Source organism: Hippoglossus hippoglossus, chromosome 15 (genome assembly GCF_009819705.1).
Source record: "Hippoglossus hippoglossus isolate fHipHip1 chromosome 15, fHipHip1.pri, whole genome shotgun sequence".
Taxonomy (NCBI): domain Eukaryota; kingdom Metazoa; phylum Chordata; class Actinopteri; order Pleuronectiformes; family Pleuronectidae; genus Hippoglossus; species Hippoglossus hippoglossus.
The window spans coordinates 2,661,208-2,686,497 of NC_047165.1; the positions used below are offsets into that span (position 1 = coordinate 2,661,208).

A 25,290-nucleotide genomic window follows, 5' to 3' on the forward strand; every position below is an offset into this window, starting at 1 on the left:
CATTTGGATTGTGAACGCTGCATCATAATCACAATATTCTTTCGTCTAAGAGAGAGAGAGGGAGAAAAGGAAAGAGACGGAACACATGCAAGACAGAAGCGGAGTGATAACGACTCCCCAGGGTCCGCGTGCCTTTTGGCCAGACCACTTCCTCTCTCTGAAAACGTGACTCCAGAGTCACATTAGACCAATGAACAGCATAGTGTGTGTCTGTGTGTGTGTGTGTGTGTGTGTGTGTGTGTGTCTGTGTGTGTGTGCGTGTCGTTCCCCCGGGCTCGGAGCGTTGCTGTGAATCCATGACTCAAGTGTTGGACTAGACTCCTGTGATTCATTGGCTAACATTAGAGCGCAGCTACACAAACAGTGTGTGTGTGTTGAGTGTGTGTGTGTGTCATGCAGAGGTCAGAGTGGGGGGGTTAAAAACAGACCCGCCGGCTGACATATCCTCAACAACTGACCAATCACACCCTGTGCGTTTGACTATTAATAACCAAGTCTGTCTGTTGCTAAAAGACGGGAGCTCCAAGTCAAAGTTATGGTAATAATTACATTTATTTATTTGATATGATTTGCACCTTAAGTTTGTATTTAAAGCTAAGATAATTCTCGTAAGTCATTGGTTAAACTATTCCACTCACTCTCTGGTATTATTAAGTATTAATATCCAGATATCATGTATTACTTCTAATATGAATCACAACTTAATCTCCTTCATCTCTAAATTCCTTTACTTTGCACCAAAATCTATAACAATATGAAACACGGTGATTAACAAAGCATCTGGGTCGGCAGGGAAAGACTTGGAGCAGGTAAATCGATGCTGGAGAGATAATGCATTTCTCTCTCTCTCTCTCTCTCTCTCTCTCTCTCTCTCTCTCTCTCCCCCCCCACCTCTCTCTCTCTCTCCCCCTCTCTCTCTCTCCCTCTCTCCCCCCCACCTCTCCCTCTCCCCCCACCTCTCCCTCTCTCATGCTGTGTGTTTAGTCAGAGAAGCTGCTGCTGCTCCGCTGGAATCACAGTAATTATCTCTAGAACCCAAAACAAAGCGTAAAGGAGCGTTCACTCATCCGTGGATGAGCGAAGAAAATTCTCTCTGTTTTTTTGTTTTTCCCATTATTTCTATTTTAGCTAACATGTTAAATAGTTGTTGTTTTAATTTCTTTAGTTAAAGACGGAAACTTGTCGAATTGAAGGAGCCTCTTTCCAAAATGAACATGCTTCCACTTGCAAAGTTCGATTCAACAAGACTAAAAGAAGTATTTATTAAAACTTTAATAATATAAATTGCTGGTTAGTTCTCGTGTCTCAGATATTGCGGAGCTGCAGCATTGATCCGCTCCTGTTCAACCGTCTGTTGCTCTGGTCTGTGATCGTTGGTCTATTGTTATCGTTACCAGGCTGGTGAACTGTTAAAAACATCCATAACATTTTTACCATCCGTCACTGTACAAACTGACTTTCTGTTTTGACAAATACACTTTTCCAAAAATCATTTTCTGTACTTAAACCCTAAAGTTCAAGTAAACCCGATAAGACACTGTTTCTCAGAAAGGGCCTGAGATGATCATTTTGATTTATTTAACTTCGTCTTTGTCTCCATCTCAGACGAGGGGGAGGCTGTTTAGCTCTTTTCTCTCCCCCCCCCCCCCCGCTTCCTCTCTCTTCCTTAATTTCTCTCCCTCGCTCCTTATTGAGCCAAACCTCCAACAGCAGCCATTAAAATAACTTTGGAAAATGCCTGGACACAAAAAAAACAGACTTAACCCCAGTTTTTCTCTTTGTTTCTCTGTCTGGAAGTCAGAAGTAATAAAGGTGATTCATTCATCACGTATATAAACCTCAGCACTTTGTGGGACTTGTCTTTGAGTCTCTCCACACTTTCCACCTGTGTCAGGAATGTGTCGATCTCATGTACAAATCCATACATAGAGTTGTAAAGAGGAAAACGGGGGGGGGGGGGGGGGGGGGGGGATGTGGATAAATGTGTGTCTCTGTTCTTCTCCCATTGGATTTAACAACTTTCAAACATCGGTCTGATCTTGAAAAACCAGACGTGGTGTTTATGAAATCATCATTTTGGTATTCGGGGACGTTTCTTTATCCCTAAAGCTGATGTGGCTCAAAGGCGGATTTTCCATGTGGATGAATGTCGACTGTTACAAACACTGGGAAAGTGGCTTTTTGGCGTATTTAATGATAATGATAATTCATAATCAGAGTTTTAACACATCATGGCTGCCGTGACTTGTTTGAATGCTGACACACAGTTGGCAGAGTCGAGTGTCCCCGGAGCCACGGGACTAAAGGATTATGTCTGAATTAGCTAACAGGCCAAGACGAACGGGGGGGAATTGATGTCGAATGTGTTGTTTGCTCCCCCGGCGCGGCCTGGAGGCGACATTTGTCCCTTCTGTGTTCTCACAGCCACAGTTTCCTCGTGTGTTCCTGCCACATCGGTGTCGTTTGGCACCGCGGCGAGCCCGTTCCGACGTGAACCAAGATGGCGGCGCCGGGGAGAGAACTGTGGCTCGGTGCCTCATTTCGAACAGGGAACAAAATAACAAGACTGATCTAATCTAAAAGAGGCAGGATTTATGTAATGTGAACCTTAAACTGGTTTTGTCTACTTTACTACCGCTGGTTACACTAAACAGACAAACGTGTGTTGGAGACCTTGCCTGAGAACTCAAGGTCAAACCCCAAAACAAAGAGATCAGCCAGGATCAGACCTGCGACCAGCGGACCCTCCCATAACCCCAAACAACTATTTGAACCAGATGTGATATTTTTCTTCCTCTGTTTATGCTGCTGTGAGGACGAGGAGGGGGGGGGGGGGGGGGGGTCATGTGAGGTTTAAAATGAGATTTTCTCTTACTGTATAAATCCACCTCCTACTCTCCAAAACAAATCCCCAGGCCATTCTGCTGTAAATGCAAAGCTATGTTATCCCCCTCCCCCCTCTCTTATCTTTTTTTTATGTACATGCATGTTTTTCTCAAAGTGACATGTTCTGCGAGGAGAGATGAGATAAGATGAGGATGAAATGAACCCACCAGTCGGCAGGAGGAAGGAGGGAGGAGGGAGGAGGGAGGAGGGCGAACCAGCAGAAATATAAAGACGTGTGTCAGAGATTCAGTCCCAACAAACGTCAAGTCAATTTCAAACAGGCTTGTGATGTTGCAAATATTAAAAAGCACATAAATTGTTTCCGTGTTGCTGGTTTTGAAGCACATGCATCGGAATCCTTATAATTGAGGAAGCAAACAAGATTTCCACCGACACAAAAAAAAGCAGACTTAGCTACGGAAAGATGGCTACGTGACCACCGGAGAGAGAGAGAAGGGCGACAGAGCGATCACTCAGAGGGGGGGGGGGGGTCACAGGACGCTGAGAGACACGAGGATGTGCAGACAGACGGAGAGTCAGTGTATTAAAGTTCACTCCGAGTGTCTCGTTTCGGTGAACCGGCTCTTTGTGGTCTGTTAAAAGCTTAAAAACAGAACGGTGCTGAAAACAGACACCCGGCGTTTAGCTCACACCACGAAACTCGAGGCTTAATTGCCTTTCAATTAGAGGACCTAATAGGCCTTTGTGCGCCGGTGTGTGTGTCGATGTGTGTATCGGTGTGTGTGTGTGCGTGGGTGTGGGGGGGGGGGTGTAACAAAAATCCGCAGCGCTTTCTCAGCAGTCATGAAAATGAGTATTAATGGCAACAGACTTGCACAGTTACTGCAAAGTTCGTCTTCGCTTTGTGTGCGAGTGTGTGTGTGTGTTTGTGTTTGTGTTTGTGTGAGTGTGTTAGTCATGTGTGAATTTGCTAGCGTGTGTGTGCGTGTATTTGTGTGTGTCATGTGTGAGTTTGATAGCGCGTGTGTGTGTGTGTAGCAGTTGCTGATTCCTGTTAAGCCATTAGTGAAATAAAAGTGCTAATTACCATCCACAAGACCCCACGTCTCCAGTACACACACACACACACACACACACACACACACACACACACACACGCTTTTTCCTGAACTATTATCTCCGATCAGCCTCACTTTAACATCGTTAGTATCGTTTTACATGAAAGCGAATTTAATTCTAAATGTTCTGCTTCCCATTTAATGTCCCGAACGTTGGAATCAAAGTAACATGTACGGAGAAGTGTAATTGTCATGTAATCTAACGAGCGTGCGATTATAATGATGGTGTATTAAATGCTCCGTCCTCTCTTCCTCTGTACTATCAGACAGTTGAATGGGAGAATTGATGGAAAAAGCATAAATCAACGTGCGGCAATTTGGATATGATCCACTGTATTTTCTTCCTGTGGCACAAACCCAGTGAAAAAGCCAATGACACGTCTGCACAGGCCATAATCACAGACTCTGATAAAACCTGTGGTAAGAGCTGCATGGCGCGGTGAAAAAAGGTGTAGGCATACATCACCGGCAGATTTGATCGGCACGAGCACCCGTTATCCATCCCTCTAAAGGTAATGCACTTTGTGTCGCAGGGCTTTTGATATATTCCTGACGGAGAGAACTGAGCGAGGAGGATCAGATTCCTCTGTGAGGCAGAGAGACGATTCCTCCGGGGAGACGCAGACGCTTCTCCCACGAGGACACGGACGCCCTTGCGTGAACAGAGGGGGCAGACGGGCCACTGCGGGTGGACATGGACGCGCTCAGCTCGGAGGGAGTGAGGACAGTTGGTAAATCACATGTTTTATTCTGGGGCCTCGGAGAGAACGACACACACGCAGGTCATTGATTCTCTGAAAAAGCGGCTGAATAGATGTTGCATGCAGGAAGAGCCCGGCTACAGGGAGAGATTGTCCCTCTGTCAGTCTGTGTCGTGTGAGAAGACGTGGTTTCTGAAAGTGTCTCCGTCACATCACAGCCTCACGTGTGAAGGTGCAGCTGAGTCTGATCGTTTGAATCTGTTTCTGAGGGGAGGATATCATTTTCATCAACAGCTATATAACAAAAGTCTAATAAATACATGGATATAACGTGTGTGTATTATACAAACACACAACATGGTTTGTTATTCTCTGCTCTTAAAGAGTTATGATGCACTAATGCAACCATCAAAGATTAATACAGAACTTCACTTAACTTTGTTTGAGCAAAATAATTGTTTGTCTCCTTTTCCATGGACGGATGATAAATATATAATTGGTGCTTTAAGAGAAAATGTGTTTTTTATGGTACTTTGCTAAACTACGCATTGTTGCCATATGACACCAAATTACCAACTACTGCTAACTTGATTTTTTACTTCCAATATTTCCAATTTAACGTTATAAAAACTCATTTTTAGAATATTTAAGTATGAATTCATTCAACCGATGATTAACAACACAAACTTGTGGTGACATTGTGCCACATTTATCATTATAATTATAGATGTCGACTGTTATAATATTTCCGCTGTAGATTGATGTGTGTACTTACTGTGTAGCACCACCTCCCATACAAATCACAAAGTTTCTCCCCGTTCATAATTACATTTTTTACATTGTTACGGATCAATAAAAGGGGAAATTAAAAAAGCAAACCACACATTTAATTCTCCCACCAAGAAGTTATATGTCTCTGAAAAAAAAGGCTGTGATGCGTTATGTTAATTTGAAGGAGGCTAAATAAACAAAGTCTTTTCTAGAGGAAACACATTCCGTTAACTAGCAGCCAATTATTTCTGCCATTGTTCACACGCCGAGCTGAATTATTCTGTTTACGTGCAGTAAAGTGCCCTGAACTGCATGCGGATGAGTATTTTGAGAACATTTTTGATTTGCTCACGTTCATTAGCATTCTTAATTATAGAGAATTGCACCAATTTATATGGAAATAATATGCAGTGAATTGTGTGCAATCAGGAAACTTTTTTTCTATTCCGCTAATGAGGCGGCGATGGCTTCGTGAAGTCGTTCGGCGAACATGAGTTGTGACTTTTAATAGATCGTGAGACCAGTTATCTGCGGGTTTATGTCACTGTGGACTGTTTAAGTTCCTTCACTTTTACTGGCTCTGAGGTCGTTACTTTGTTTTTCATCATTTATCCAGAACTTAAATAGGGAAATGAACATTTTTTTTGGAAACTTCCATGAATCCAAAATACCATAAATTTAACGTCTCCTCTATTGCAGTATTTGCTGAAATGTAAACAACTGTGCAAAAAGCTAAAAAAAATAGGTTTTCAGTGAAACATAATGAAAACATAAACAATGCCAGTAATGGGGGGATGTTGGCTTTTGCATTCAAATGGTTAAATCCTCTCGGCTGAAGACAACTGACGAGCGAACCAATCAGCTCTGCCGTTTTCTCCCAAATGAGCCGCAGAGATAGACGGTAAAACAACGGGGGCGCCGCCGTTAAGCCTGAGGCCAAAACAATGCAGCTCCAATTATCCTGATTACTGCTGTTTATTGGCTGTTGGTTTGCCCGGGAATGTCCTCTTTTCACTGGGTTTAACTTTGAAACTATCGGGCCCTTTCGCTGGAGAAGACCGACTCGCGGTTAATTGTGACTAATCGACAAAAACAAAGAACCAATGCTTTCAATTAAAAGTGTGAAAATGAAGAAAAGTACAAGAGGCGAGATGTTCAAATTGACTTAAAGAGAAACCTTGTGAATGTGGTTTTGGAGGCGAAACCCTTGATTAACAACACTTGTGTTATTCCTCTCTGTCTCGCTCTGTCCTTTCTTTTGTTTAAATAGTTTTTCTACCTCTTTCCTCCTCTTTTCTCTTTTTCCATCACAGCAATTACATTACAGCATTAGAACGACAGGGAGGAGAATGAAAATGGAAAAATCACAGGTTATATTTTTGTTTTTCCTTCTCCTTCTCTTTTTAATTTGGACTTTTTTTAAATCTCGCTTTTAGAAAACGGATCAAGGCCGTGAGACTGTTTATTGTTTCATCGTTTTCCCAAAATGCTCCTGATTGCAACTGTTTAATGAATGAAATGCTTCTGAAACCCGCTCATTGAGGACATGTGCAGAGTTTAAGAGTTCACAGACACACACGCACACACACGCAACACACACGCAACACACACTTTATCACAAGAGATTCATGACACTGTCACCGCACCTTTTAATCTGGAGATAAAAAGACAGATGTGTGTTAGAGGAGGCGTGCCAAGACAAACCCACGGAGAAAAGAGGGGAAAAGTCATCGGGGAAAGATTGTGCTCAATCATAAAAATAGACGCACAATGACACACACACACACACAACAACACACAATTCCTGGAATAGAAATGGGATATTGAGGAAAGTTTGAGGAATTTATGCTATGGAAAAGCCAGCACAACCCGAGACCTTCCATTCCTCACACACACGCCGTCTTTCTCACTCCATTTCTATGTGTGTGTGTTGGCGTGCATGTGTGTGTGCATGTGTGTGTGTGTGAGGGGTTTCGGTCTATGGCCCCTAAGGGAGGTGGAGAACGAGTGAGTTGGGGGGGGGGGGGGGCAGGAAACAGTGGCGTCTGGAATTGATTTGAGGCAAAGGGAAAAATAAAATACTTTGGATTCTTAAAAAGCGGGGAAGCGGGGGACAGACGACCACAAAGAAGCGAAGGGAGGGAGCGAGGGAGCGAGAGGTCGGATAACAACAAGAGAAATGAGTCTATACAAACGTAAAGAAGGATTTATACGTCTGCACTGAAGTCTGTGAGGTCGCCGTCAGTGCATTGTGGCTGAGTTTTATTCATGCCGTCTCACGTGAGACGGACACGGTGAGAACTGTGACTCTGTCTCTGCGTCGGGGCAGTTGCTTTGTGTCCGGTGCTTCTGCAGGAGAATTGAGGAAACAGCATTTGAAGGCTGATTACAATGACAGGCAGAGGATTTTACTCATTCAGGGCAGGAGGTCGACCAGACTAACAGCTGGAGCGCCCGTTTTCCGGCAGTGAAAGCAGCCGTACGCAAGAATATTAATTCTACCTGCAGGACGGCATCAACATGCAGAGCTGCAGCTCGAGTTTCATGTAGAAAAACCAAATCAAAAAGGGAGAAGAAGGAGAGAGAGAGTATCTGCAAAGGAGAACTGGAGTGAAGGGAAGATGTGGGGAACAGGGGGGAGAGCGTAGCAGGAGGTGCGGGGAGTAACCGGAGATGCTGCAGCTTGTGGCTTGAGATTCACTTTAAAACCTGTTTCACACTGCAGCTGTGAAACAGTTTATTTTCTATCCCATTTCTGCAGCGCGGCGTAAGAAGCCAACTTTGCTCTGTGACAGCTACCGTGATCCTCACACATGTCGGAAACATTTCCTCGACGAGACGATTCCAACATCATCGACTCGCACATAAATCAATACATTACACAGGATTCGTTCAATGCTGCATTTTCACAGTCGATTGAAACTCAACTTTTTAAAGTCACAGAAAGTCCACGTTGGAAGTTTGAGTAGCAGAGGAGAGGATGAGAAAAAACCTCAAAATGTCTGTTGACATAGTTTGCATTGCTTTTCTCTGAGTTCATCATTTTTTACTGCCTTTTAAAGGGGGCAGCTGTGGCTCAGAGGTTGGTGCGGGTGGAACCTGAATGTCGGTGGTTCGATCCCCGGCTCCTCCAGTCTGCATTCTGGGCAACAGCTGTGCCGACGGTGTTTGGGTGGTGTGATAGAAAAAGTGCTGCCTATGGAAACTAGTTTTAATTTGTGTTATAACATGAAAATGCTTCCATGTCACTAATGTTCAGATCACTTTCCTCACACATGTCCAGTGCTGCTGCAGCTCCTCTGTTCAGCCTCTGTCTGAAACACTTGGTTTAAACTCGTCTCTGGGATCAACCGCCAGGAAATATCGACCAGTCGACCGCCAAGACTTTAGAGGAGCTTTAGTGTGTCTGTGCAGGAGACACACTCTGAAACTCAAACTGCAGCAGCTTAACACGTCTCCTTTAAAACAATTAATATCCTTGTAAACTTTGGTTGTGTGTGTGTGTGTGTGTGTGTGTGTGTGTGTGTGTGTGTGTGTGTGTGTGTGTGTGTCTGTGTGTCGTGACTTATTTGACCTCGCATTACTCATTCAATCAGCCCCTGTAAAAACCTGTAAATCACCACGCTTCAGAGGGCCAGTGAACGTACCATTAGCCGATCAGCATGACGCTCGTTCGTCCTATTAGCAGAGCTCGTTAAACCGACCGCAACAATGAGGGGCTCTGTGGCGCGTTATTGGCCCCGTGCAACAGATGCACAGCTGCCAGACCGCCGCAGACCAAAGAGGCAGGTAGAGAGAAAGAATTTTTACAGCCGCGACAAACAAGTGAAATCACGAGGAGACGAATATTTGCGAAGCGGTCGGGGAGGGAGAGAGAGGAACAGGGGGGGGGGGGATTTGTGTCCGGCGAGGTTGAAGCCATGTGTGTTCATGCTTTGGCGAGTTCAGCGTGTCTGCTCCAGACGTGATGAATGGAGACTAAAGATATTAGAATATGAGACAGAAAGAGAGAGAGAGAGAGAGAGAGAGAGAGATATCAAAGGGAGGCTGAGAGGATATGAGGTGGAAATCCTCTTTTTTCCATTCTTCCCCAGAGAGAAATGAGAGAGTTAATCCTCAGGGGCTTACATTTCTTTTCCTCTCTATCTCTCTGTATTTCAGTATCTCTGCCTTCTGACATTCTCTCTGCTCCCCCCCCCCCCCCCCCCACACTCTCCATCTTCTCTTTCCTCTCGTCCTCCTCTCGTTCTCCTCTCGTCCTGCTGTTAACCATTATCTATATTTGCATTTCTGCTCCCTCCCTTCGACGTCCCTCTCCTGATGAATCCCCTCTCCTCCATCCCTCTGATTCCTTGCAGGGTTTATGGGTTTATGATGCATGGTAATCTCACCGCAAACATATTTATCTGCTCTTTCTTTCCCCTCTCATCTTTTCTGTGTCTTTTTTTGGGGCTCAGCAGGCCTCTGAGCTCTGCCGCGATGCTTATGGGATATTGACTTTTGATCGGTGCGTGCAGAACAAAGTATTGACAGAGGTCCAGAGCGGAAACAAAGCGGAGGAGAGAAATGCAGAAGATAACAGTCGGGGGAAGGAAGATGAACAAGACAAAACGGTGCAGATGGAGGTCAACGCAGAGCAGAGCATCTAAAGGCCGATGTGCCGGGACGAGGAAAAAGTCTCTTCTGATCTTAGAAAATCTGAAAAATCTATGTATCTGTCTCTCCGCCTGTCGGTGGTGTGTCTAAGTTTAAAAGCAATAGAACAATGGGTTGCATTCGGGTCAGCAACTATTGTTTTTTTTTCCTGAAAATCCAGCGCAGGTGGCTTTGTGGAGATATAGGTTGATCAAGCCAAGCCTGTAATCTCAGATTGGAGGATAACTTCATATCTCGAAATCCGTTTTAGCCCGACGGAAAAAAGTAATTTCCCCCTAAATTCCTCCTGAAATTCCATTTTCTCCTGACAGTCGATCCCTTCAGCTTTTAAATTAAACATTTGTTACCTGCTTCCTCCGCTCATTGTTCCCAACGCTCAGAGGATTAAAGTGTCACCTGTGGCGCTGTTGCATAAGCAAACATGTAGAACCGATTTTTTACGGATACAGAATCGTGCTGCAGATTTCACAGGGTCACGCTATTTGTCAAATGTTATCTTAACTCCTTTGTTCACAGGATCCAAGAAACATGAAACTCTAGCCATCTAGAGAAAGTTAGAATAACCACACTGCCTTTCTCTTCTTTCTTTCAAGACTCCTGCAGACAATTTTTGGTTTCAAATTGTTCAGCTGCATTTTAGAGATTTGAATTATCAATCTCTGAAGGTGCAAAGTCACGTTTTGTAAGTGCATCAACTCATCGCTGTCACCGTTACCGTGCCAACCAGAGACATAATAGAAATATAACAAAACCCTCACTTTGGATTTTCTGTTAAAAGTGATCCAAAGCTGAAAGAGTCTGTCTGCAGAACTTCTGGGATTCGCTACCTCACGCAAATTTCCGGGCATTAAGCTGAAGCTCTTATTCCGAATGGCTGAGTGTTAGAGTAATATAAGCTTAACCTATTACACTGCAGACAATACAAAAGACAAATCTGAAGCAGGAGGCCAGACAGAATTTTCTCTTTTTTTTTTGGTGACATGCTCCCGTTACCCCGGAATGATCCTGGAGGAAAAGACGGCAGCGGGAAAAAACGTTTGTTCATCCACGAAAGGATTGATGTCTCAAAGACACTGGATCTGCTGCTTCTTGTCGTTCTCATCCATCCGTCTTCCATCATCTCAAACAGCTAAATCCGTCTCCGGGTTTAAAATTAGACTTTTAGTCGTTGTTCAACGGCCTCACAGTCAACTCCGACCTCTCCGGTACAAGTACAGACGCACGAGCAGTTACAACAAACCTGCGTCAGATGATGGAAGCGGAGTGAAAACCATCACACACAGATCAGCTGGTCAGAGTAAAGTTTTATTTTCAGCTGCCTCTCAGATCTCTGGGATAATTGAATCACGTGGTAGCTGTTGTGTGTTTGTGTGTTTGTGTGTTGTGTGTTTGTGTGGGTGGCAAAGGGCAGCGTCTTTTAAAACGCTCCCCAGGTTTTCCAGAGTATTTTATTGATGTGTGCTTTTCTATATCTAGCTGTGAATCTGTCAGACTGCCGGGTAATCAATACTGGTAGAGGGCACTAAAACTCCCTCTGTGTGTATTTGTGTAAATCCCTGGAAAGAGAATCTCCCCCCCCTCCCCTCCCCGGACTCCTGCTCCTTATCTGTCCTCCCAGACACACATCACTGTCACATCTGCAGAGATATACGAGGCCGATAGTTAACGAGTTTTTTACAACATTTCTCCGGTCGACTTCTCACTTTGGGAGAAAGACCGAGTCGCTCCCTCCACCGACTTCATGTGTTGACACTGTACCGGAAACTGCTGCACTTTGCATTTTGTACTTATTGTTTTCACTGCTGCATCTTACTTGTCCCCCCCGCCCAGATTCAGATACCAGCACTTTGCACATTCTCCGATTTCTGAATACCGATCACCTCAAAATAACTCCTCATATTACATATTTTAAAAGCTATAAACTATTAACCATGTATGGAAGTGATGATTGCAAATAAAATATCCTTTATCATCAAGTTTGACAAAATACAATTACTTCCCTTAAATAGCTTGAAACTGGAGCCTTGCTTACATGACGCTGTTTTACTTATATTGCCAGTTAAACTCTGGCTGACGCTGCACTTCTTCAAAGTACACAGATATACTTTAAAGATGTGACATCGGATCAGGACATGGATTCGGGTTCTCGACAATGTCGGACGTATCGGAGGAACTTCTGATATCGGAACATCTCTGCTTCCTTCAGTGTGACATGAAACAGGGATTGAACTTTAACTGTTTTCCTTGAAGTCCTTTGAGTCTTTCATTGACACAAAGGCTTCTATTAGTTTTTTCAAAGACACATGATTTCTATCTTCTTGCCCTTTTGTGCTGATCGATCCAATCATCTGCCATTGCAGCTAAATCCCTTTGCACATTGAACATTAGCACAGTGGCCTCACAGCAAGAGGGATGTTGGTTTGAATCCTCGGTTTGTGTGGCGTTTGCATGTTCTCCCTGTGTCTGCGGACACTTAAGTTATGCAGAGAGGAGCCGCCACGACCTGGTTTTTGAGGCCCAAGTGTCTGATGCACAATAGATGAGCTCATTAGCAGATCAGAAAACAGGGTTTTTCAGTTTGCTTGTTGACGTGTTTTGGTGAAAACCTTTTGGCAGAGGCGAGCTGCCGTTTCGGGGGAATTCTCACTTCAATATCTCATTTTGGAATCGTTACACCGCGGCTCCACTTAATCTGCAATGATGCCGCTGTGAGCATCGCATTCTCTGTGGTTAATGCATGAAAAATCTGCACACAAGCCAAGAAAATGTTTTCTATATACACGATCTGCATGTAGACAAAGCCAAGACGTACATTTATATATATATATATATATCAGCAGCAGCAGCTTGTGTAAAAGTTAACTCACATTTTTTCACATATTGATCCATAACTGCTGTGATTACAAGTGTGTCTCGCTGCACCTGATGCTGGCGTCCTGAGAATTGGGAACGTTTTGCAGTTGTGCCGCCGAGCCCGGAGCCGGCCTGTGAACCGGGATAGAGCCTAATTGTAGAAAACTATCTCCCCCCCCACATCATGAAAAAAGCCCAACAAGCTGAGGGAGTTGAACGGGTGCTGGTCCTAATGTCGTCCTGCTGTCTCTGTTTGTGTTATAGACTGAAATAACCGGGGAAAGGTCGCCCACGGCCGCCACGTGCACGCACGCACAGCCACACTCACACTCACACGCCCAGGACAATAAATCTGTTGCTTTTCCTTCAGCGACAATTGTTCTAAAGGAGAAGGCACTAATCTGAGAGAGTGGGGGGGGGGGAGAGAGAGAGAGAGAGAGAGAGAGAGAGAGAGAGAGAGGTGATGGGACTTGAGACGGGTCCAGATAAGCGCTTTTATTTCTTGTCTCTTTTTCTTCAAAGCTCACACACACACACACACACACACACACACACACACACACACACACACACACACACACACACACACACACACACACACGCGCACAGAATTTCCTTTGTCGCCTGGCGCCTCCGAGTTGTCACGGTGACAGCGGAGGTCATCTGGATAAATGCCCCCTATTATGGGATATGTGCTCTGATCCCAGTTTGGGGGTCAAAAGGTTAAACATCCAATCAGCAACACAGTGTCGCTAAACCCTTTGAAAGCAGGAATCGTAATAAGTTACCGAGCTGAATCAATAGGTGTCGATGGAGACACGTTCCACCGGCGGCCGCGGCGAGCGACCCGCCGCAGGAACAAGGTGGAGGAAGAGCTCAGGTCTTCATCCACGTCTGACTGATATGACTTTTTCAAAGGTCAAATTTTAAGCCTCCAATTACTGGTTCTTTGTCTGAGTTCAATATCCATAAATGAAGCCATTATCATCCCCGGAGTGTTTCCACAAGAGCCGACTTTGATGGTTTGGTCACATCCCAGGACGGATCACCACTTAAACCATCACGAGCCACTCATCACATGATCCGTTTCCAGTAAATAACCAGTGTACGGACCAAGTTGGACAGGATCTCAAATCAGATACGAGGTTACACCCACTGGACAAAGTCACCGGGGAAAACCAATGCAATCACGTAACCCTGGTAAAAGACATAATGACATATTAAAAACTTTAAGACGGTGATTATCTCGTGACAACAACACACGTCAAGGTCTTGGAGACGTGAGACGCTGAGTGTTAGAGCCTCGGTGACTTGGACGAGGACGGGATGAGGGGGTCGAAGTATGAGAGGGACAGAAACTAGACTTTAGGGAAAAGCTTCTGCGTCATAAATTACAGAAGATGTTCATGATGATTACGGGAGGAAGGTCATTTAGAGCATCGATTTAGAAATGCAAAATCAAGACCTGTGTGTTTGCGTGCACAGATTTGCGAGTCGTGTGTCGGTCCTGGCTTTTGGTAAAGTGGATTATTCAAATTATTGATATTAGAGTCCTATCAAATCATGTTTCTGTTTTAATCTCAGTGTCACACACACACACACACACACACACACACACACACACACACACACACACACACACACACACACACACACACACACACACACACACACACTCCAGTTTAATCAAAACCTCTCCTGATTGTTTTCTCCTGTCTGACCTACTGTCTGTGAGTCTCTCTACCTGTTTGTCTCTTTCCAGTTTTCCAGGCTGCAGTTGAAGGATTAGACGATGCTGTTCTGAAATCGGCTCGTCAGCCTGCCAGCCCCTGATAAGCACACTCAGGATCGATTAGATCTGCCTCTAATCTATTCAACTTTTTTCCAGGCGAAAAGGAGAGAAAGAAAAAAAAATTGCCTCGCACGGGAGATGTGAGGTTCACGATACGGTGACTTTGGGAACACGTGCCCAGAGGGCGAAAGCTTTGTAATCCACATTTTCAGGCATGAGATCATATTAAATATGCATCTTTACAAGTCGTCTTTAACAAACCGCTCCAGGCGAATACAAGCGAAAACAATTCACAATCACTTCCTGTTGAACATGAAGGACAGAGGTGATTAGTGAGGGAGACGGAGCGAAAAACAGGGAAATGATTTTAAGAAAGAAAACTGACACAAAGACATATTAGAATAAAAGAATAGAAGAAAGAATGAAAGAAGCAGTTTGCTTTCAGCCGTCACGCACACTTCCTCCATGTGTCTGTGAACGAGAGGGAGCCAACACAATGCCTAACAGCCCCAGTGAGGTCACACACACACAGACACACAAACACACACACAGAGAGAATGGGATAAAAAGTGGCAGAACGCACCTTTAGCTCATCCCTGGTGTTCTTCTCTGCACAGTGACACAGATCTGCCTGAGAAGAGAGAGAAGAACGGAGGGATTCACATTAATCACGTGTAACAACGACCATTTATTGCAGAGGAAAAGCTTCGTGTGATGTATTATGCAATTAGATGAGTGTTAATTAAATGCACAGCGTATCGCACAGTGTTGTGACACATTATTATGCAGGGGGGGGGGGACTGGAGCTGGTTTGTCAGAATATTCATAAGAAAGAAACTAAACAGGAAACAAACGTGTGACATTTGACTTGTAGATGTAAAATAAGCTTTTTTTTTTAGAAGGAGCATATATCAAAATACTCAAAATAGTCTCCGGTGCAGATTTCAACACGAGAAACTTCACAAACAAAATAACTCTCGTAACCTTCAAACACACATGAAGCACAAATTCCCCTTTTTTTACATTCGGATAATGAACCAGCGAGTCAAACAAAATCCAAACACTCCAGCAGAGATCCTGTGGGGATGTGATATTTTCCACTCGGCTCATATTGCACCTTACTGTCGTATCAAATTTATTGCATTTCACTCGCTCGCGTCAAAACACCTGCATGACCGGAATGAGAATAAAAGATATTAAATTCATGTGTTGTTTTAAATTCCCCAAGCTGCTTCCTGGGTGTATAGTTTATGGTTCAGACATTTAAAGTCTTTTTGATTAGCTGTAGCTTGTCTTTAAAAACGTCCGAGAGGAGTCAAACCCAGAGTTCTGCATCTCATGTCTTCAGGTTTACGCTTAAAACATGAACAATGCTTTGAAAGTTGATTCCAAACAATTCTAGTCATTTATAGAAAGATGGACAAAATGGAATTGACCCAATAATGAAGCCCAAAACATCTTGATCGGCCATGTTGGCTCACAGCAGTCGAGGCTCCATGTCCATGTCAGCCAATGGGACAACGGCCCAAGCTCAAGTGGTCATTTTCTAATTTTTTACGGGATCATGGGCTCAATACTGTGGCTCCATCCCTTGATCACTGCTGTGGAGACTCCAACACTCCACTGGATGAAAGCCTGGGCGCTAACGGCAAAGTGTGGGTCAGAGCCCAGAGGTACGACGGTCGAAAGATTAGAAACGGTCGTGAAGGATATTAAGAAAAACGTATAATAGACGCCAACGTCTTTGTGTTTCCGTTGCACTCCCACGTCACCTGAGGTGTCATCGGGGCAGGAACATGAACAGGAACGTGCTCTGGCCTCCGTCGGTAACTACCGGTGAAAAGCCCTTGAGCGAGCTACTTAACCCTGGCCTGTCCCGGTGGAGAGGCTGGGAGCCGGTGGTGGGGGCTCGTGTGGCAGGAGCAGCTCCCGGGTGAGAGAGTGAAGCAGGTTGAGACTTCACGGTGTGAGAAACCAGTCCGTGGCAACATGGGACTTTCTGAAGGAACGTGTTGTAGTAATTATGTGGGTGTGATGACACACGAGTGAAGAGTCGGAGCAGAAACACAGCGAGGGAGATTTTTTTATCACGTTAATATCAAAAGGCTAAAAAAGCTCCCTTTATCTTCTGGGCCACATTTCCTGTATCCAGATCCTTTTATTTTGTGTAGTTGTAGTTTCAGAGAGAAACATTAACTGTGTCAACCAGAAAGAAATTATTATGTTTTACACAGATTTTTAATTAAATTGTACCTGAAGGCTGGATTATGTGTCAGGGAAGAAACCATTACATCCAGATAAAGGAAGCAGTGACCCAGGGGGACACAAGTCATGGATCAGGCTCATCTAGGGACACTGACTGTCTATGAGTTTGTGAAATATATAAACATCTTGGAAAATCCAACAATGCCTTCATGTTCCCTTCATCTCCTTCTTAATACATGTAATTCAGAAGAATAGATTACAAACTAATGACGGCAGCAGTGGAATCACACGAGAGCGTCGACACGAGCACGACCGAAATGATCACAACCCGCCTTCATCATCAGCAAAATCGTTATGAGAAATCATTTAATAATCAGTAGTGGTAATCTCCCTCCAGTATAATTACCATCACCATCATCATCATCATCACCATCATCATCCTCATCATGCTGCAGGACTGATTGGTCTGCAGGGAACTCCCGCTCCTATCTGAGGCAACACGTCCTGAATCGTAACCAAACTTTACGTCGGCAGTTCCCCTAAAAACGAAGCCTGCACTAATCATAATTCTGTGATTTTAACGATGACGCTGTGGAATTTTACCCGACGCCGTTGTGCTATTGTTGTTATCACTCTGCGGCTAAACCCGCCTGCTTTGTATGCAGGAACGACTGAGCTCATTCCAAGCAGAAAATGACAGCTTGTTATGTGAGAGAAAATGGATTTCACCGTGTTGTGGTATTGCGAGGGACCCCGAGACAATACTGTCAATACTATAAAGCGCCGTCTGAATTGCTCCTCGTGTGAAATGTGCGATGCATGGATAAAGGCCTATCGATTGGTCGGCCACAGCCAATAAGTGGGTCGCATGCATGTTTCGCCGCGTGCACAAATGGCCTCCAGACGCCAGAATGCTTTGTATTGATTTATTCCTGATGATTTACATTCATATCCGAGGTGTGATTTTCCTCTCGGCGACCACGGGAAAAAACCCACACATCTAAAATCTAATGTTTTTTCCGCAATAAATGATCGAGAGGAAGTATTTAGAATATTTTATGACGTATGACCGTATATCCAACATACCTCTGAGTGTACAAATGGTTGTTTTGGGCTATAATACACATAAAGTACATGGTCTGTGCCGTGCTTCCCTAATGGATGTGTTAAGTGCATCGGACTGTGTCAACATGTATGAATCTATACATTGAAATGCACCGCAGGCCTCTCTAACATCCAGAGGGCAAAACAGCTGCACTTAGTGTTCAGCTTTTATTTTATGATGCAAGAAATTGGATGTTTGTGTTGTGTTGTGATATGTTGTTGTGTGAGACGCTGCTCGACAACAGAAACAAAGCAGGTATGAAGTGGTATCGCCTGTAGCTGCGTGGAACAAGGTCATGTGAGGATACTGACAGACTCAAATAAGAATATATATATTTTTGTTATTTGGATTTTATTGGATTTCTGGTGCACGTCATTTGCACATCTCATGTAAATACAGAGCTTGAAATCTGGCTGTCGGTTTTGTCTCCGTCATTAACTAAAAGGCCAGAAGCTGGATCGAGACCAGAATAATTATTCTGATTACAGTCGTCTATCTGAGCCCAAACAAATTACACTCCCTCGGATTAAAATCTCCACTCGTTTCTAAATCAACATGCTGGGGATTTATTCCATGATAGCAGCCAATTGGAAGCTCGGGCCACTCGCGCCGGAGGGGGGGGGGGGGGGGGGGGGGGGGGGGGGTGGGGGGGGGATTTCATCTGTCGAGCCTGAGAGTGAAGTTTGAAGCAGTTTCCACTCCAGCCTGACTCGTCAGACAGCGGCTGCTCTCTGGCTCTACAGGGCACGACAGCGCCTGACCTTTACAGGGAGGAACTTGGCTTCATCCGAGGGCCCTCAAGTCATCCTTGACCCAGAGTTTAATTAAAGAGCATTTTGACCTTTTGCAGATTTTGACAATGGACGGTTTATATTTTATTTTGTGTGTGTGTGTGGCTCCGTTTTAACACTTGAAGGGCGACCGCAGCTTCGTGGAAAAAAACGAGCATTTCCCCCCAAAAAACTCAGATTTTATTAATCGCACGTCAGCGAATGGGTGTTTATGTGAGACGGTGATTTCATGCATGAATGTGGGCTTGTAACTGTGAGCATGTGTTCACGGGTTTGATGCTCTCAGTACGACTGTGGTGAAATGATGCAAGCAGAATATGCTAGCAGCTTTGAGGATCAGCACGGTGGGCACAGCTGGTAGCTACACACACACACACACAGACACACACACACACACAGACACACACACACACACACACACAGACACACACACACACACATATACACACACACACTCACATATTGGCTTGCCGCGGCTGGTGCGACCCCAGCTGTGTCAGTATTATCCAGGAGGCAGTTTGCCTTCGCAGGCGCCCAGGTGCTCATACACAAACACACACGTTTCATTTCGATGATTAAACACAAACTGCTTTAAGTGTTACCATGAAGAGGTTCGTGCACACGGACACCGGCAGGTACACACGTGGGTCAGTCGCTCCTGCATGAATTCCCCTCGCACCATCACAACTTCAATGAATGAGCCGTGCACCGTGTCTGGAATATGTGACACCGGTCTAAATTAAGCACGGGCTGTAAAATAAAAAAAGCCTCTTTATTTAACTTTATGGTTCCTCTTTATCTGTCGGCTTCTCTTTATTTTTGGCGCATATTTCCTCGTATATTTTATCTTCAGGCGAGCATCCTCCTCCTCCTCCTCCTCCTCCTCCTCCTCCTCCTCCTCTTCCTCCCCCTCCTCCTCCTCCTCATCTCCTCTCTGACTCATTGCCGGGTCTAAAATAAAAAGCTACACAGGAGATGCAGGTGCAAGTGGCGGACAGTTATTTCACGGGGCGATTGGCTGGTAACTATAGGCCTATTTTTTATCCTTGAGCTCAGACGTCCTGCTCCCACAATAGCTGCACTCCTACAACACTTGCTCTAGACAGCTGAGTATTTTTTCCACCTCCTCATCGGAAAACATAAAAAGTCTGTTTTTTTTTTTCTTCTGTCAGATGCTCTGAAATAGCACCATGTGGTTAGATAAGCCTGAAAGATGGAAGTCAGTGTGACTTGCTTTTTCTCCATCTCCACTGGTCTGGCAATAACTTTGGGTCTGTACCCGTGAAAAGTGTAGTTTTCTGCTTCTTTATTTTATTTAGAAATTGACTTAAAGTACGAGCACGAGGAGGAAAACACCTGTGTCACATAAACACCTTTCAGGTTTCAACAAGCAAGTCTTAAAACCCGTTAGAGCCAAACTAATGCTGACAGCACTGATGACTTCATCTCCTTTGGTTTTAAATTAAATTAAAACTGTAAATTACTTGTTTTTAAATGCACGTGTTTTGACCAACAGTCCAGAGCCTCCAGATATTCAATTAGCAACGACTTTGAGAAAGAGGAACGTGTTACAGTTTTGTTCGCAAATGTCAAATAGCGATTGTCAAAATCATTTTTTAACCAATCGAGAGGAAACTAATCAATCGATCAATTAGTGAAACAGTCAAATTTAGGCTATATTGTAAACACGTAGACTTAAAGCTCGGGTTGGTGAGCTTGGGAAAGATAGTAGCAGCAACCGATAGATCCCACCCCCGCCTATCGGACCTCAGGTCAAAGCATTTAAGTCTTTAGATGTACTTTTTAGTTTCTGTAGATGTAACCTACAGCAGAACATGCTGGTATTGCTGGTTCTGCAGAATGTGGGCGTGGGTGTCAGGTCGCCAGCAGACATGAGTTCGATCTGAACAGCAAGATGGAAAACTTTTCTTCTTCTTCTTCACAGACACTAATTGACTTATTCTTCAAATCCTCACTTCAGTGAGTTAAACAAGCCTCTGAGGGCAGATAAACAGAACACATGAATACACAAAGTATATTGTTTGCATTGGTTGAAGTCGGCAAACTGAAATTGTGCTGCTCTACCAGTTAATTTCCGTTACTTCTTAGTGACACTGCAAGTTGATTATGTGTCACAGAGAGTCGACGGGTCCGTGCTCCTGCAGATCTCATTTTATTGTCCAGACTTTGTAATTACATCTCCAGTCCGTGGGGCACCGGGAATTTAGTGGTAACGCGCTGCAGACGAGCAAATTTGGCTGAAATCTGTGCGGCATCAGCAATGCCTTTCGGTGATGCTATTATAAATTGTTGCTCATTTTATTTCCCACATTGATTTCTTCCTAAATTAGTTCCGTCCCCGAGGAAGGCAGCATTGCTCATTTACAAAAAAGCAGCCCGTGTTTTAAAAGGTAATTTAAAACTCTCAAGACCTCAGCCTCAGCATTCCCGCAGCCAAACGCGTCTTTATTGCTTTAAGGTGAGAAGCTTTTATTGGCCCCTCGAGGTTCTTATCTTCACAAACCAGTCACTTGGATCTTGAATATTCATTGTTTTGTCACATTTGATACTAAAAGGAATTCGTCCTGCGGCTGTTTTATCGCCCTGCAAATAAAGTAAGGAATCTAAAAAACTCAACGTCCTCGTTTAGGATTCGGAGAAAACTAATTTTGAGGATTCAGAGCAAAGCTTGTGAGCGGACGTGTGTAACGGCAGATTCTAATTTGTAAAGATTGTAGCCTACGTTCGACTGTGTGATACAAACTACCTCCAATGACAGAAATCTATTTAGTTTGGTCCATGTCACATCTGCTAACATGGAGTAGACAGGTTTTATGACCCAGGGGGCGATCACGGTGGTTTGGCTTCACTTTTGAGGGGTTGTCATGTCGTCCAATCTTCATGCATCCTGTGTTGAATACTCTGCAGTAAATGTAACTGCGACATATGAAGCTGGAAGGCAGTAAATACGTGTACAAATACACACGTGCTCGCACAAACTGACCCACACAAACATGATGAATACACAAACCCATGTATACAGTCTGCACATACAGGAATGCAGGCAAACTGCATCTATCTTCACATATATAATTACCAAGAAACGATAACACAAGGACATTGTGCACTAACCCCGACATGCATCCACACACAAACACACACACACACACACACAAACACACACACACACACACACACACAGATGAAGCAAGTGTTTACACAGACAGAACGATGATGATGGTGTGTGGTACCAATGACGGACGGACGGAGGAGATATATTCCACTTGACAAGTTGACTGGGGGAGACGGAGAGAAACGAGCAACAGTCGTTTAGCTGACAGGGTGGGGAGGGGGGGGGATAAAGAGATGGATGATGGATAGAGAGGAGGAAGGAGAAAGAGAGGGAGAGAGAGGGGGGGGGGGGGAGAGGGAGGAGGAGAAGACAGGATAGAAAATAAATATGCTTTTTACATATTCAGTTCTGCATGGCTGAGCCGCTTATGCATGTACGTGCAGACTCAGTTATGACTTGCCTCACTTGTCGATGATTTTCATTTAGATAGTTTGTTATTGTGTGACACGCTCTCTTACTCGGAGCGGCTCAGCCAGCGGCTCACACACACACACACACACACACACACACACACACACACACACACACACACACACACACACACACACACACACACGAATACATAACAATGCCTCAGAACTGTATCCTGACGCCGGCTCGGCGCTGCGATCATCACGCTAACCACACGTGTGGCTTGGAAACGAAAATTGTATAAATGGATCAGAGCGTAGCGCAGAGATGAAGAGATAAGCTCCGTAAACATCACCAACATATTTAGCAGAAAATGCCGAGGTATTAAATTAGAAATCCATCCATGCATCCTTCTGTTATAGAGACTTAACATTTGAGGGTTTCAGACATGGATTTCAGAAAATGTCCAGAAGATTTTCACATATGAAGGACGCTATTCTTCATCTGGCTATTATCGCCAAAAGCTCACGAATCTTCATCAACGTCTTCTACGTGTAAAGCTCCTCTGGGTTTTCTTGCTGTATTCTCACACGAGGGAGAACTGGCTCAAACATTCTCGTTCTCCCACACAGCTCCAGAGAATGTCCAGATTTCAGTGTCTCAAAGCAGCTATAGAGACGAATAACCTTTTATTCTTTCATTCACACCTACGTATCTTATTAACCTGAGCTGCGTACGTTTGGGAGGAAGCCAGAGCAACTGGAGAAAACCCCCACAAAGACACTGGAAGAACAAACTGGGATTCAAACCATGGAGCCTCTCGCTCTGAGCGGACAGCGCTAACTGCACCACCGTGCCACCCTAATAAGAAATATTCTTTTTAATTTAGTTATTCATTAGCATCTGCTCCCATTTGGCTCAGGAGGTAGAGAGTCCTTCAACTGGAGGACATGCTAAGTGTTCAAAGCCTGGAAAGATAAAATGGATCCATAACCAAATTACAGGTGAGCTCTTAGTGTAAAATACAGCAATTTATCACCCGTACAGTGGTTGAGTCATCGTCTGTGACTCCGGCTGCCCCTCTGTGGGGTGGTGACCCAAATACTGAGAAGCTCTGCCCTCATGTCCTCATGCTAAACCAGTGCCGTCCCCTTCTGGGGCGAAGGGGGGGAAGAAAAAACAGGGACGTTCCCTCCAGGGACCAATGATGTATAACATGTCCGCCATCCTTTTATAATATAAACAGCAGCGCAGCAGAGGAACGGCTATTTCCAGTTTAAAGAGCAGCCGGGAACAAGTAATATACAGTGGAGCTTTTATCTGGATTTCGAGTTTCGGTTTCTCAAAGTGTTTCCATGAAAGCTGTGTAATCTTGGAGATCTGTGGTTGTGCAGGTATTTATTTCCTCCGCGGTGATCACTGGTTTGAGATCTCTCCGGCTCGCCCGTCTCTTTATTTACCGGCCCCTTCACAGCGGCTCGTGTAAACACAGGCTATCATTGTCCTGCCCACTAATTAATGAGTCCAGTCAGAGCGCTGGATGCCTGCACGCTCGCGCTGCCTCCTCGGAGAAAACCACTGGCAAATCCCATGAATCACCGCATTCAAATGGTCTCGCGGTGAAAGAGCAGAAATGATTGAAAACCAAAAGGAGGAATTTGCGAAGGCTGGATGAGCCATGATAAATGCATTAGCACCAGATGACATTTCCATCACCACCTCATCGATCACCTTGGGGACATTTTAAATGGTGGACGTGTGTGTGTCTGTCTGTGTGTGTGTCATACACAGAATTGGGCAGATTGAAAAAGCTCCCACACACACACACACACACACACACACACAGAATGACAAATAGAAGACGGGGACATATGAGACATGCGCACAGGGTGAACTGCAGGATAGAAAGTTCTAATTTCTTATTTTTAGCAAGTTTATTAAACCACGAAGCTCCGACTCCTCGTCCCTATTCCATCGAGAAATCATGAGATATTGTTTTCATGTATTATTGCTTCTCCATTTATTCTTCTCCATCTCCCTTTCATACTTTGTTGTCCTGCTCTCCCCCCCCGCTGCCCTGACAGATTCACTCCCTAGTTCCACCGACTGTTAAAAACCTGCTCGTAGGACGAGGTTCGCTTTTAGAAGCACCACCACACTCGTCGCACGCTGCCTCCGCAGAATCAAACGTTGGAAGGAGAAAGGTGAAGCTCACCCGTGACTCGCGAGACGAGCCGCAGAGGCCAGCCACGCTGCACTCTGAGCCCAGTGCACCTGTTTGATAAATAACAGGAGAGGCTCGAGCCGCAGGAACCTCCAGACTCTGAAACAAGGTACAAATGGCTCAGTAAATCTGGCTCCGGCTCCCTGCTCCTCTCTGGGCTCCGTCTCTCTCTCTCTCTCTCTCTCTCTCTCTCTCTCTCTCTCTCTCTCTCTCTCTCTCCCTCCCTCGCTCTTTCTCTTTCCTTTGGTCTGTCTCTTGGTATTCGGCGGCTGCTCTCTTGCAGCTCAGACTCTCTTATCTAAATCTCCATTCAGATAGAGAAAGAGACAGAGCTGGGGAGAGAGGGAGAGAGTCAGAGATAGATAATACAGGTCACTCTCCAATGACAGCTCTAAAAGGCATCTGGGGAGAGGGGGAGTGGGGGAGTGGGGGAGGAGAGGGGGAGAGGAGGAGAGGAGGAGAGGCGAGCGGCGGCAAAGCCACTGTATGGATTTCTGTTCTAAGCCGGCACTGTGGAAAAAACATGCAGACTTAATAAGTAGCTTGAAAGTTACTGTACATCTGGTGATTTTCCAGGCTCACGGCGTCTTAGCCGTTTATTTTAAGATCCGTTGAAAGCCTGTGGCAATGATAAATCAGCAAAAAATACCCACCATACGCCTGAGTAATGGAAAGCTAAGCTGAGCACCAGTGAGCAGCATTAACTCTTATCTAGGAAGCTTGTACCTTTTGTACTGTTTTGT

At 44.8% G+C, this 25,290-nt stretch overlaps 1 protein-coding gene across 1 annotated transcript in view; it reads right to left on the bottom strand.

Moving 5' to 3' along the window:
- Positions 1–25,290, bottom strand: part of cdh11 (cadherin 11, type 2, OB-cadherin (osteoblast)) — an 81,722-nt gene that overhangs the window by 29,436 nt on the left and 26,996 nt on the right. Inside the window, exon 2 of the mRNA XM_034609282.1 lies at positions 15,322–15,369. The gene's annotated coding sequence lies outside the window, so the exon portion shown is untranslated. The remainder of the gene's footprint in view (positions 1–15,321; positions 15,370–25,290) is intronic.